Source organism: Bos taurus, chromosome 5, assembly GCF_002263795.3.
Source record: "Bos taurus isolate L1 Dominette 01449 registration number 42190680 breed Hereford chromosome 5, ARS-UCD2.0, whole genome shotgun sequence".
Classification (NCBI taxonomy): Eukaryota; Metazoa; Chordata; class Mammalia; order Artiodactyla; family Bovidae; genus Bos; species Bos taurus.
Genome location: NC_037332.1, coordinates 32,377,756 through 32,390,941, shown reverse-complemented (window position 1 = coordinate 32,390,941; position 13,186 = coordinate 32,377,756). Strand labels below are relative to the sequence as shown.

General features: G+C 49.8%; 1 protein-coding gene across 1 annotated transcript in view; it reads right to left on the bottom strand.

Annotated features, from left to right (window-relative positions):
- The window catches only part of VDR (vitamin D receptor), a 55,797-nt gene extending 47,308 nt beyond the window's left edge, over positions 1–8,489 (bottom strand). Inside the window, exon 1 of the mRNA NM_001167932.2 lies at positions 8,443–8,489. The gene's annotated coding sequence lies outside the window, so the exon portion shown is untranslated. The remainder of the gene's footprint in view (positions 1–8,442) is intronic.
- Between the last annotated feature and the right edge of the window lie 4,697 nt (positions 8,490–13,186).

The following is a 13,186-nucleotide window of genomic DNA, read 5'->3' as shown; positions in this document are numbered from 1 at the left end:
TATAATTATCAGCTATTATATAATATGTTAGACTCAAAAGGGTCAAAGGTTGGCGTAGAGAGAGACATTCAGGGAGAGTTGGGGGTGGGGGTGGCTGAGGATAGGCGGGGCCCTGCCACAGAGCCCAGCCTGGGCCTGGTGACCAAGATGAGGCCCAAGGCACAGGCGCCCGCCTGCTCTTGGAGCTGACAGGCACAGACTAGATGGGTAATTACAGGATTGTGGGCTGGGGTGGCCCATGCAACTGCCCAACCAGCCACATTCTTTTGTTCCGTGGGTGGCTGGGTGGGTGGGCAGCTGGCTGTTTATATAGCTGCCAGGACACTGAATACATCTAATACCATTTAAACCAGCACCCATCCTCCCCCAGGCAAAATATTCAACCCTTGGAAGGGGAAGGGGTTCTCTGTGGGCATTCTTCACCTTTCCACACGGCACTGCCTCTGTTCTCTTCAATTCATCTTCCAGATACTCCCTGCTCTCCAATCGGACAAGTTAGAGAGTCAAAGAACAAGGCCAGACTCTGAACAGTTGGTCAGTGGAGACTATTAACTTCAATTCACTTCACTTGGAGTCTTTAAATGATCAAGAAGCCTGAGACACTAGTAAATCCCACCACTGTTCCCAGCCCCATGTGCTCTGCTTAGCCAGCACACACACGATCCTGATACTTCCACGTCTTGTTCTTAAAATCAGTGCTCGGGGAAAATATCCATCCCTCCCCATCCACTTGGCAGGAAGGCAATTCAGGAAGTATTAACTGAGCATCTGGTATGTTCTCAGCCCCGATATCAGCCTTTGGTTGAAGTGAACAAAACCCCAAGTGGTGGGGAGGATGTGGAGCCGCCGGATCCATCCCCCACTGTTGGTGGAAGCCCAGTGAGGAAGGGCTTCAGCTGCACCTGGGGACCCTGCATGGGGCTCTCAGAGTCAGGCTGTGGCATTTACAGGACCACCTGTGCACAACACATCAGACAAGCACATGCATAAAGCCAGAAACCAGGTCCTTAGGTTGAAAATTATACAATTACTATAGCCGAAAGGGACTTTGGAAGCTCACCTAGTGTAACTTCTTCCTTTTAGAAATGAAGATTATATCAAGTGTTAAAAAGGATGGAGAACAATAAGAACTTTTATCTGCTACTTAAAGGAGTGTTTTTGGTACAACCATTGTGGAAGACAGCTGGTGCTATAGAGTAGTGCCAGACATGGAATGCCATGTGCCCAGAGAAATGCCTACACACGCACCAGAAGACAACCATAGCATATTCCCGGCAGTATTAGCTGATCGTAATAGCCCCAAACTGGAAAGAGCCCAAATGTTCATCAACAAGAGGAAAGATACAAATTGCAGCATATTCTTAACAGAATACAACGCTGTGGTGAAAACAAATCAACATATCTGTGTGCTTCGACATGGATGAATCTCAGAAACATGAGACTGAGTGAAAAAAGCGCATCACAGATAACACACATGTATGTAAACTCAAAAGACACATTGTTGGTAAAACAGAGATGGTAACTTTCGAAGGAAACCAAGGACCCATTAAGTAAAATTCATATTAGTTTCGCTGGTGGGTAGAGTGAGGAAGGGGATGTAAAAGGGAAGAGGAAAGTGGGTTTTAAAAGGTTTTGAAATTGTTCCACTTCAAACCTGGGTGGTAGGTACCACATACTTTACACTATTTTTTAATCTGTACATAGGACTACTTGTACTCTTGTGTATATGATACATTTAGTTTAAAAAAATAAGACTCTGAGCCCCAGAGAAGCTAAACAACTTTTCTAAGCTCATCAATGACAGAGAAATCAAGTTACTCAGTCTGAGTTTAGCCATTCCTGGATTCTAAAACGCCCTCTCACAATGATGAGTTTCTGGTCTAGTAAATTTAAAACAATTGCAAGAGCCTTTTTGTACTGTTAAATTGCCAGTGTCTTGCATAGTGCCTGGCACATGGTAGGTAAACCTCAGCGAATATCTGCTGAGTGTCTGCACACACTCTCTCTTCCAGGGCTTACTTCGAGCCAAGTGCTTGGCTTGTATCATCTGTAATCCTCACACGACTCTGCAAGGGAGTTACTCTCCTTCCAGTTTACAGAAAAGGAAACTGAGATTCTGAGAGACCAAGAAACATGCCCAAGGTCACAAGCTACAAAGTGACAAAGCCAGAATTTAAACCCAAGTGTGTCTGACTCAAATCCAGTGTTTCTCCTGTCCTACGAGGTTGCTAATAACACTACCTGAGATTTCATTCATTCACCAAGAAACTCTGAGAATCCCACTGAAAGACAGGTTGAGTGCTTCCTACTGTCTCCAGGCTCTGGTGCCTGGAGTGGTTTGCACAGCCAGGCCCAACACCGGCACTCGGTGTAGAGCAGTGCCTGCATGCGTGCTAAGTCGTTTCAGTTGTGTCTGAGTCTTTGCAACCCTATGGACTGTAGCCCTCCAGGTTCCTCTGTCCATGGGATTCTCCAAACAATACTGGAGCGGGTTGCCATGCCCTCCTCCAGGGGATCTTCCCTGCCCAGGGATTGAACCTGAGGTTCTAACATCTCCTGCATTGATAGGAGGGTTCTTTACCACTAGAGCCACCTGGGAAGCCCATAGAACGGTAATCACGGGTAAACTTTACAGTATGGGGCAGGTTACTGCATCTTTACTTTAAAGCTTGGTTTTCCATATACATGCTGGAGAGAATACAGTAAGTCCCCTACATATGAACCTTCAAGTTGTGAACTTTCAAAGATTAGAATGTGTATTCGCATATCCAGTCATATGTGAATGGAGTTGTAGCTTGCCCTCCATCTCCTATTGTTGATGATCCCTCAGCTCTACCGTCTCCCACCTCCTCTCCCTCCTCTAGTTGGTAACTCTTCTTGCCTGTTCACTCGATGCCAGTCCCTGTATGCCAGCAAGCCATTGTACCGGACTACTGTACTTTTCAAGGTATTGCACTGTAAGATTAAAAAGGTTTTCTTTATATTTTGTATTTGTTTTTTATATATTATTTGTGTGAAAAGTATTATAAACCTATTACAGTACAGTGCAATATAGCTGATTGTTGTTAGTTGGGTACCTAGGCAAAATTTGTTGGGCTTACAAACAAATTGGACTTAATGTGCTCTCAGAACAGAATTCACTAGCATGTAGGGGGCTTACTGTACTAGTAACTTAATTCAAAGAAAAGCTAGAAAAGCTGGGAAGATGAAAGGAGACAAGGAGAGTAATCAGACAAGGCAGAGGCTGTCAGGTGAGGCTGGAATCCAATTCTCTTTCCATGTGTGTAGGTCCAGGAGTGTCCTTAAGGGACAGCCAGGAGAGGAAGAGGTAAACAAAGTGAGACTAGCTCCCAGTTGACCTATGGGACAATGGTCTCTTCTTCCTTGGTAGACTTAGCATTTAGATGCTCACCAATAAAGTGACTTGTTTGAAATTGAGTTTATTTGCCTTCCAGGCCATCTAAGTCTTGTTTTATCCATGCAATCTCTCCACACGGGTTCTTGTCTGCTGTTTTTACCCAAGTAAGGAACCCAAGAAAGTGGGACAGGCACCAAGGTCTGAGGCTCTAGCAGAGGGGGACTTCTTCTGAGAGACCACTGTCCCCAGAGTAACCTTTGGGCAGACTGAACTCACTCCCAGGTCACCTCCTTCAGATTGGTGTGTAAGTCCAAATTTGCCACTCAGGAACATTTCTGCAGGCCCACGTATGATGTGCAAGGCAGGCCCCGCGTGCCTGTGGCCGCCTGCCGACAACAGAGGTGTCAGGTTGCCCGGAGGCTAAGACAGACCCGGTGTGGATCCTGACTCTCCCACTCACCAGCTGTGTCACCTTGGCTTAACCTCCCTGAGTCTTGGTCTCCCATCTGTAAATGGAACCTGGTTGTGGTTCCCATGTCACAGGCTCTGGCAGGTCTGGGAGGCCGTGCTCCACCTGGTACCATGGAGCCAAGCATGAGGTGAGTCGCTGTTCCTGGAGCTACAGCCTCAGCGCCAGCAGGTGGCACACACTGAGCATCTCACTAGCAGAGCTCTGGGCCTCGTGGGTGCTCCACAGGGCCTGGAAAGTCACACCTGTCCTCAGAAGGCCAGTGAGAGGAGCAGCTTTCCAGGGTGCTGCCCACGCTACACTTTCCCGCCAGTGTGGCTGCCAACGCCCTGCTCAGGACCAGGTCTCTCCCCTGTGCAGAATGGGGACTTTGTGTGGCATCTGGTTCTGGGAACACTGCTCAGTCTATTCCTCGGCACGGGACCTGCCCAGCAGGTTTGCAAAGGCATGACACATGCTCAGACTCCTCGAGAGTCTGCTATTTTTGCCTCTAGCTCCTGCCATGTACCCACCAGCCTGTCACCCCTGCCACCCCAGGAGGTCTCTCCTCTCCCCTCCCCACAAGTTGTTTCAAAGGATAGGACTTCCCAAGAGGTCTTCACCTGCCCTTTTCATTTGCCAATGATGAGAACGACTTCCTTCCTGCCACAGTAGACAGTGTTTGCACACAGTCATCAAGGAGGCTCCACCCCCACGTCCCCGTCACTCTCAGAATGAACCTCTGGGGATTCTCCAGGGAACCCACCCTGAACATCTGGGCCACCAGGACACAGGACTCAGACGGGAAGGCGGTTTCTCTTCCACATGTCACCATTTCAGGATGCAGCGACTGCCACCAACGCCTTTTAGTTTGGGTTGAGCAACAACAGTCTGTCCCCACCCTGGACCATTTCCCCAATAGTCAGACCTGCTAAGAGTCAAACTCCAGCGTCCAGGGGACGCGACTCCATCGCCTGCTCTGCAGCTTCTCTCGGCTCCTACTTCCACTTCACTTACTATATCCTGGGAACCTGATTACAAGTGACCCGTGCCCTGTATCCACATGGCAAGGTTTGACTACCCTTCCGTTTCTGGTTGTCTACCCACGTGAATCCTGAGCTTTCCTGCCAGACGGCGTGGCCCCTGGAGGTCTGGGAAGATGCATGGACAGAATGAAGAGGCTGTAGACTTGGGTGAAAAGGGAAGAGGAAGCGTGAGGCTGGGTCTTGTCTCCAGGATAAATCCCGGTTCCCCCAGGGGCACCTGAAGGGGAGTTGGCAGGCCTTCCTGTCCCTGTCTGAGGTAGGGGTGGAGCAGGAAAACCAAAGGTGAGGCCGGTCACAAGTCAAGGGTGTAGGAAAGTCATGGGGAAGGGAAAGGGAGTGAATGGTAGGCTGGTCCTGAGAGAGGGGAGTGAGGAACAGCACCGCCCTCAGGGTGAGACTGCACTTGTGGGTAATGCCGCATTACAGGTTACCCCCGACTTCCCTTCATCATTAAGCCCCACCCCCATCTTCTCCTCATTAAGCCCACACTCGGCTGTCTTTCCTTCCACACCAGGGCCTCCATGGGGTCTGTGGTGGGGTTCGTTAGAATGCCTTAATGTTCCAATTTGTCCTGAACAACTTGGGTTTCTGTCTATTGTCCCGACAGAACTATTCATCTCACCTCTTTCGGTCCCAGTTCGGGCAATAAATTATACAATCACTCTCTCTAGCACATCCAAGAGGGGACTGACACAGAAAGTCAATGGGGAATCAGAGCAAAGTGTAACTAGAAGTATCAAGACCATACCGGTCCCAAGCGACAGCCTGGCCGGCTTCTGCCCAGCTGGATCTCCTAAGAACAGGACAGTAGTGGAGGGAGGGCCCAGGACCCACTGCCAAGCCTGGGCTCAGACCGTCTAGTGGGAGGAGGCCCAATCTGGTGCATTCTGCTCCCTGTCATCCCTCAAAGGACCTAGTACCATGCTGGGCACACAAGAAGCTCTGAAGCAAATGTTATCATTTGCTTACTTGTCTTTTCCTGCAGCCAAAACACACATGAAAGAAAAGTGAAAGTGTTAGTCACTCAGTCATGTCTGACTCTTTGCAATCTCATGGACTGTAGCTTGCCAGGTTCCTCTGTCCATGGGATTTCCCAGACAAGAATATTGGGGTGGGTAGTCATTTCCTCCTCCAGGGGACCTTCCCAACCCAGGGATCAAAGCTGGGTCTCCTGCATTGCAGGTGGTTTCTTTATCATCTGAGCCACCAGGGAAGCCCACATAAACAGTGACAAATGGAAAGCTGGAGCTCCTATAGCTCATCCTGTTAGCAACACACTGGAGAGCCATCCCAGCTCAGACCTCCAGGTGCTCATGACTCTGGCTCTCTGGCCACTGGAACCCACATGCTGGATGTAGGCACCAGCCGGTTTCTAGTAGAGAAACTCTGGTTCTCAGGCAGGACGGCTGCTGCCTTCTCAGGATGTGGGGTAAAGAAATGAACAACTGCAAGTCCTTCTCCTGTCTTTTTCTGGCCCATGAGGCCCCAGGCTTTCCTCCAAATGTGGAAGGCACTGGCATTGGCCCTGGCTATTTGCTCTGGGAGTAGAGGGTGGGAGTCCAAGAAGACCTCTTGGTGTTTCCCCTGGGACTCAGTCTCCAAAGGAGATTAATTCTGAGGTCAAATAGGGAAAGAAGACTGAGAACTCACAAACACAAGTAATCAGGGCACCTCACACAGCATCAGACTTTCTACAATATTTATTTGAATAAAGTGACAGCCTTGGCTGAAGATCTGTGAGGAATCAGAAAAACTTCCTAGCCCTCTTCTTCCCCTTCTTCCTTCTCCAGCTCTCTTCTTTTCTTATGCCTTTTCTCTTTCCTCCTTTCTTATCCATTACCCTGGAAAGGGTCCAAGTCGTGGTTGATCAGGGACAGCCAAACTGAAGCCATGGGACCTAGCCAGAGCACATACTGTGAATTCCCCAGCTTTCTGCAGTTTGAGTCAGCCCCATGGCCTGGCTGTGTGTTCTCCTCAAATGGGTCCAGAGAGGCTACTGACATGGTGGTGGGGGGGGCGGGAAGAGTTCTGGGGCTCCTACTTTTGCCCAAGGATCGGAAGCACCCAAAACAAAAGTCAGACAGAAATGTGAAGTCTTAGTAACAACCTCCTGGTCTGATACCATTTCAGAAAGACCTACAATCTCCTCCAGCACTTTGACAAGGATGCGATGGGGAAGGTCTCCCCCAAACATGACACTCTTGGTTTACAGAGTTGAGGCTCCAGTGTCCAGATAATCCATTTCCACCTCAGCAAACCTATTTCCCAGCCCAACTTAAAACCTTTGCCAACACCATGGCTTCTCTCTTCCCAGAATCTTCCCTGATTTCTTGTGCATAGCCATCCCACTAAGACACTGGCAGCTAACGAGATATCTAGGCAAACATGGAATGAGGGACTGGAAAAGTCTGCAGTGCTGGGATGCACCTCCTGATCCGAGGAGAATAAGAGATGTAGATTTACCACAAAGCCACAGTCCCTTCACTGTCAACCCATCCTGGAGTCATACCATAGCCATCCCATAATCACTGCTGTGCTGTGTCCCCTTCAGGAGTGGCCACCACCGGCTTCCAGCAGGGAGCTGGCGCAGAGCTGAACTCTGCCCAGGAGAGCTTTTGCAATGTTCAGAAAATGCCTGCCCAACTGCTTGCCTGGGCTCTGGCCCCTCTGGCTGCAACTGAGCCCAGACAGGAGGCTGGCTGACTCACTCACCACACGGAGGAGGAAGAGAAGGAGGACAAGATGCGGGAAGGGCCTGGGCTCACAGACCCAGGGATCCCCCAGCCCAGGCAGCCTGGGTCTCCATCTCAGTGGTCCATGGTGGGGAGGGGACAGTGTCCACCTGCTCCCTGGAGACCATATGATGTTTCCTCCTACATACTTCCCCTGAAACCCTCTCCACCCACCACCCACAGATGTGGGGCTCCTCATTCCTCCAGTAGAAACTACTCCTTGAGCCCCCTCCTCAGTTAGATGCTTGTCTCCCAGGTTCATCTGGACATCTATGAAAGGGCTTTCTTGAAAAAGTAAGTCCAGTGCGCTAGGGTCAACCAGGTCTAAAATAATCGGTAAGTTGTTGGTTTTTTTTTTTTTTTTTTTAAGTCAAGGAAAAAAGAAAAAACTCCACTTAAAAGATCCAACTCCATCCTCGCAGGTGACCATACATGGGCCCTACAAGATAACAAGGCTACACACACCCCACCCCCAGAAGACCTCAGCACCTCCGAGAGCCAATCCTTCGCTGTCTTATTCCTCCCGCGCCCAAACTGGGGAAGGACGCAAAAGCTTCTGATTGCTCAAATGCGGAGCACCCTGCCGGGGCAGCATTTCTGCGTTCAGCTGTTTGAGCCCCGAGGAGCTCGCCGCTCCCCGTGCCAGCCTGGCACGAACTTCAGGTCTTTCTCAGACCTCAGGATCCCCTTAGTGCCCCAGCCTTAGGGCACGAAAGCCCAGTTCTCAGTCGCCAAGTTTGCCCAGACTCTAGTGCTTGTTCCGGGGCACTGAGGTCCGGAATTCCCAAAGCCCCCAACCCTACGCCGCCTAATCTCGATCCTGGGACCCCCCTCGCCCCGCCACTCCCGGGTGCGCACCTGGTCCTGCGGGTGGGCACGCTGCTCCGCGCTCCCGGCGCCCGGGGCTCCGCGGCTGCCTTTTGACAGGCGGAGACAACCTAGCACCTGGCCCCGCCCCCCGCATGCCCCGCCCCCGAGCCAGCTCCGCCCCGGCCCCACCCACAGGTCCAGTCTTCACTTGCCAAGCGCTCCAACCGCGCTGCAACCATCCTGACTTGGAATCAACCACCGCACTCTCTCCTGGGAGACTGCCCAGTATAGACTGTCCAGGACTGCCGTCCATGGGCCCAGGCAAGCTCTGCCTTCCGTGAGCGAGAGCTTTCGATGGTTATACGTGTGCAGATCCACGTGTCTGCCTGCGATAATCCGTGATGTTTCCCCTCTCCTCCCGTTGTCGTGGTTCTATCCAACTCTCTGCGGACGCCTCCTCCAGGTGCGTCACCCCCACCTGGGATGACCCGGCCAGGACATCTCTGTCGTCTACTGGTCTCGGGAAGAGGGGCGGAGGCGCCTGCAGCTGGCACGAGCGGTTCTCCCAACGCTCTAGGGGGATGGGGGCCAGCCGCCTTCGCGCTACTCCCCCGAGCGCCAGGGAACTCAACCCGATCCCACACACTAAAAGAGCGAAGGAAAACGGGGCCGAAGTCGAGTCTGGAGTTGCACTGTCATCCCTACTCAATGTCCTCACAGGCGCGACCACGGCTGACCACGTACTTGGCCTGTCGCGAAAGTCATCCAGGCAAGCTGAGTCTCAGCTTCCCTGGGCCCTGGTCCCCAACACTACCCACCCAACCATGCCATGCGACCTTGGTGTGAAGAGATGGAAGGAGGTGCGAAGTACATCTGAGACCTGGAATTGTAGGTGGATGCGGAAAATTCGCCGTAGAAAATGCGAATGGCCATGTGCTAGGCACCGCTGTAGATGCTAGAGGAGAGCCCAAATCCCTCCTTAGAGCTCACTGTCCAGTGGGAGAATGTATAAGTAGTAATTACAACCTAATGTTCTATAATAGAGATGCCCAGGAAGTCACCCACCAGACGGTACCCCTGTTTAGGCAGGGAAGAGGTTGCCATTCACCTTTTATAGAGGTGGAAACCACGGCTCAGAGAGACAAGCTGAACAGGTGGGACATTGAGGTACAGAGAGGTTAAGTGATTTGCCCAACATTACACAGCTATGCAATGAGGGGCAGTTCTAACGCTCAATAAGTCTGTCGCTGCAGGGGCCTCATCCATTTCTGAAACAGTTATGCTAGGTTGTAGGATAACCCAGCCCTCTCAAACTCTCAATAACTGGCTCAAGAGAAAGGGACCAAGGCTAAAAAGAAAGAAGAAACTTTAAATAGTCAAGTTTATTAAGCACTGAAACAATTCATTAAGAGAATATCATTGACACTTTCTCTCTGGAAAGGTTTTAAAATACAGAAGAAACACAGATTGATTGACCTTGGGAATGGGCTATCCATTCTGAGAAAACAGATGAAAGGAAGTGCCCCTTAGAAGATTCTGCCAGCCTGATGGATGGATTCCCTGCTTGTAATGAAAGCAAAAGAAAGGATCCCCTTGGGCAGAGCACCATGGGAAAGCTAGCAGCTATTTTCATGGACAAGAGAGTTTAAGAGGAAACCTCTAACAACCAACACCTTGAAACACCCTCAGGAAGTTCCATGAACCTCTGGAAGAAATTGATCACTCAGAAGTCACTTTGTAGTGCTTATTTGGCCAGACAGGTGAACCTGGCATCTTGAAAATAAACCTTATCAAAAAGTGGTAGAAATGAATACTAAGTGTTCCATAGTAATTGATAGTGTCTTTTCACAGCTCTTCATTTGGTCTTCATCATGACATTTTGAGTCAGGCAGGCTGGAAAATACTCTCCCCATGGTATAACTGCTGTGCAGAGTCATCCGAGCTCTTACAGCTAAGGAGCGACAGAACCACTTGAACTCAAATCTCTCTGTACTTTCTATGGTTCCATGCTGCCTCTCAAAAAAAAAAAAAAAAAAAATGTCTATAGGCTTTTCATCTATTGGATCACAAACTAGATAACCCAGCCTTGGAGAACTCAGAGGTTCTGAGTATGGCAGAATTAGCCATGTGATCACACTCCCCAGCACATGTACTCATTAGTCTGTGTGTATGCACACTTGTGTTAGACTCTTTGTGACCCTATCAACTGTAGCCCACCAGGCTTCTCTGTCCATGGAATTTTCCAGGCAAGAATACTGGAATGGGTTACCATTTCCTACCCCAGAGGATCTTCCCAACTCAGGGGTTGAACCCATATCTCTTGCGTCTTCTTCACTGGCAGGCAGATTCTTTACCACTGCACTTCCTGGGGAAGTGGCACTCATTAGCCCCATCCCTAACCAATTTCCTTTTATCGTCCCCCATTGGTGATGGACAGGGAGGCCTGGCGTGCTGCGATTCATGGGGTCGCAAAGAGTCAGACACGACTGAGCAACTGATCTGAATACTGTAACTGCTCCCTCTCATCTATCCCTCCAGGCCCTACCCTCTTCCAGGCTGCTCTCCAGGTAAAAATGTGCCCTTTGAGCCCTCTCTGGAGCACTCCAATCTAGCTGTTTGCTTTTCCCTTTTTTAGGGCCCTTTCCTCTTCTTAAAATTTTTTATGGTTTTGGGTATGGTGGGAATGAAGGGAAGACACTCACTCAGAAAACTCTGGGGCTTCCCTGGTGGCTCAGATGGTAAAGAATCTGCCTGCAATGCAGGAGACCTGGGTTCTATCCCTGGGTCAGGAAGATCCGCTGGAGAAGGGAATGGCTGCCTACTGCAGTATTCTTGCCTGGAGAATTCCATGGACAGAGGAGCCTGGCGGTCTACAGTCCATGGGGTTGCAAAGGGTCGGACACAACTGAGCGACTAACACTTTTCACTTTCAGCAAACTCCCTAACATCAGAGAGACACAGAGTTATGGATTCATAAAAACAAAAGCTACCAGGTCATCCCAGTTAGTTCTCTTGTTTTATAGATTAAAAAAAAAAAAGTCCAGAAAGGTGAACTGATTAATTTTTTCTAAGCTATGTTAGGGTTGTTCTCTCTGTTTATGTTCCAGATGGTGAAAATGGAATGAATAAATGGAAGAAACTGTAAGCAGTAAAAGCAACCCAAACAAAAGGGTCTTCCTGGGATAGTTTTATCAAATTTTAAACTGCAACTCATAATAAGAAGTGATTTTTGTCATGGCTCAGTATACCCATGCAGATACACATTTTATAAAACAAGAGATGCCCTGAAATGTTTACATTATTTTTCTCTTCCTTCCTTCCTCCCTCCCTTTCTTCCTGTTGTCTTTATTTTTGGGATCCACCAAATTGATTTCACAATCCACAGTGGGTTGTGACCTAAAGTTTGAAAACTCCATTTTATTGCGAGATCCCTTTATTTAGAACCCTCAACATGAGATTACCAGAAAGGCCTTTGAGAGCCTAGCCTGGCTTGCACAGGGCACTCTCAGAATCCCATGAAGGGTCTATGGCTTTGGAGAATTTTACATCCAAGGCCACATTGCCATGGTTAAGTCATTGAGGAAGCATGTATCCACCCAATGTTTGCCTTTGTGGCCTTAACTCAGCTGTTATTCTACCAAGATCCTGCATTTTCCAGCTTTGGGGGGGGTGGTTCTTTCAGCCTCATGAAGTTTTATGGCATGTCAGGAATCCTGACTTCCCCAGAACAGGATAGTGGTGGAGGTGTTACATGCAAGGCCACACAAAGTGAGTGTCCACAGACTTAGCTTGCCCTAGACAGAGTAGCTCATCACCGTTGATTCAATCCAAATCCGTCTGGCCCCAGGGCTCCATTCCCAGTAGCCCAGCTCATGTCTCCATCCTTGGGGCTTTTGGCACTTGTCTTTCCCACCTGCCCCCATATCCTTGAGCCCTAGGCTGCCAGCCTGCTGGCCCGCACATGGCGTCTGCTGGCACAGTGAAGTGGAGCCTGGGGGCCGGATGGAGGAAGGTGGAGACTCCCACCTGCATCTCCCGGCAGAGGCAGCTCCAGAGCTCTCCTAGGCTCCCAGGTATTTGCTGGGCTCCCATCCAAACCCCAGCAGACAATGATGACTCTTCAAGCCCCCATCCCAACTGTGGAGACCAGTGGAATAAACAAGAGGCTCAAGTCCTTTCCCACCTACAAGGGCCTATGGCTGTCAGTTTTGCAGCAACTACTATCACTCTAGCAGGAAATGAAGTGACCCTATCCCTTAGCCCTTGGGGAAATTCTTATTTCGCTCCTCCAGGGAGGTGTATTTTGGAGAGCCTGGTGAGGCCAGTGGGTGGAAAGGCTCTACAGCATGGGAGTAGATGTCCCGGGAGCAAATAAGAATGCCCTTAGTGTCACATCACTGCTGAAGAGGTCAGTAGGGAAAGGCTGACTGTTTTCAAAAGAAGCCCCCTCTACCCAAAGGAAAGTCTCCACAGAAAGTGATTATGCAATGATCTCCTTTTCTTCATACCAGTGAGCAGAAGCCTCACAAGCCCCATCCTGGGCATGCCTGCTTCTTTCTCCAGAAGAACAGGAAGGACATTCCGTAAGTCACCCAGGAATGCATTAAACAACTCTTCCCTGGGGCCTCAACTCCAGAAAGATATGGCTGTTGACAGCTCTTTTCCTTTTCCTTTGGCCTCTGGCCTGGGACAAACACTACAGAAAATGGACACCCCTCTCTTTGTATTTGCCTCATTGCCCTATGTCATTAAAGATGTTGACGTTGTTAAGACTGGTGTTGCTGATGTTCGT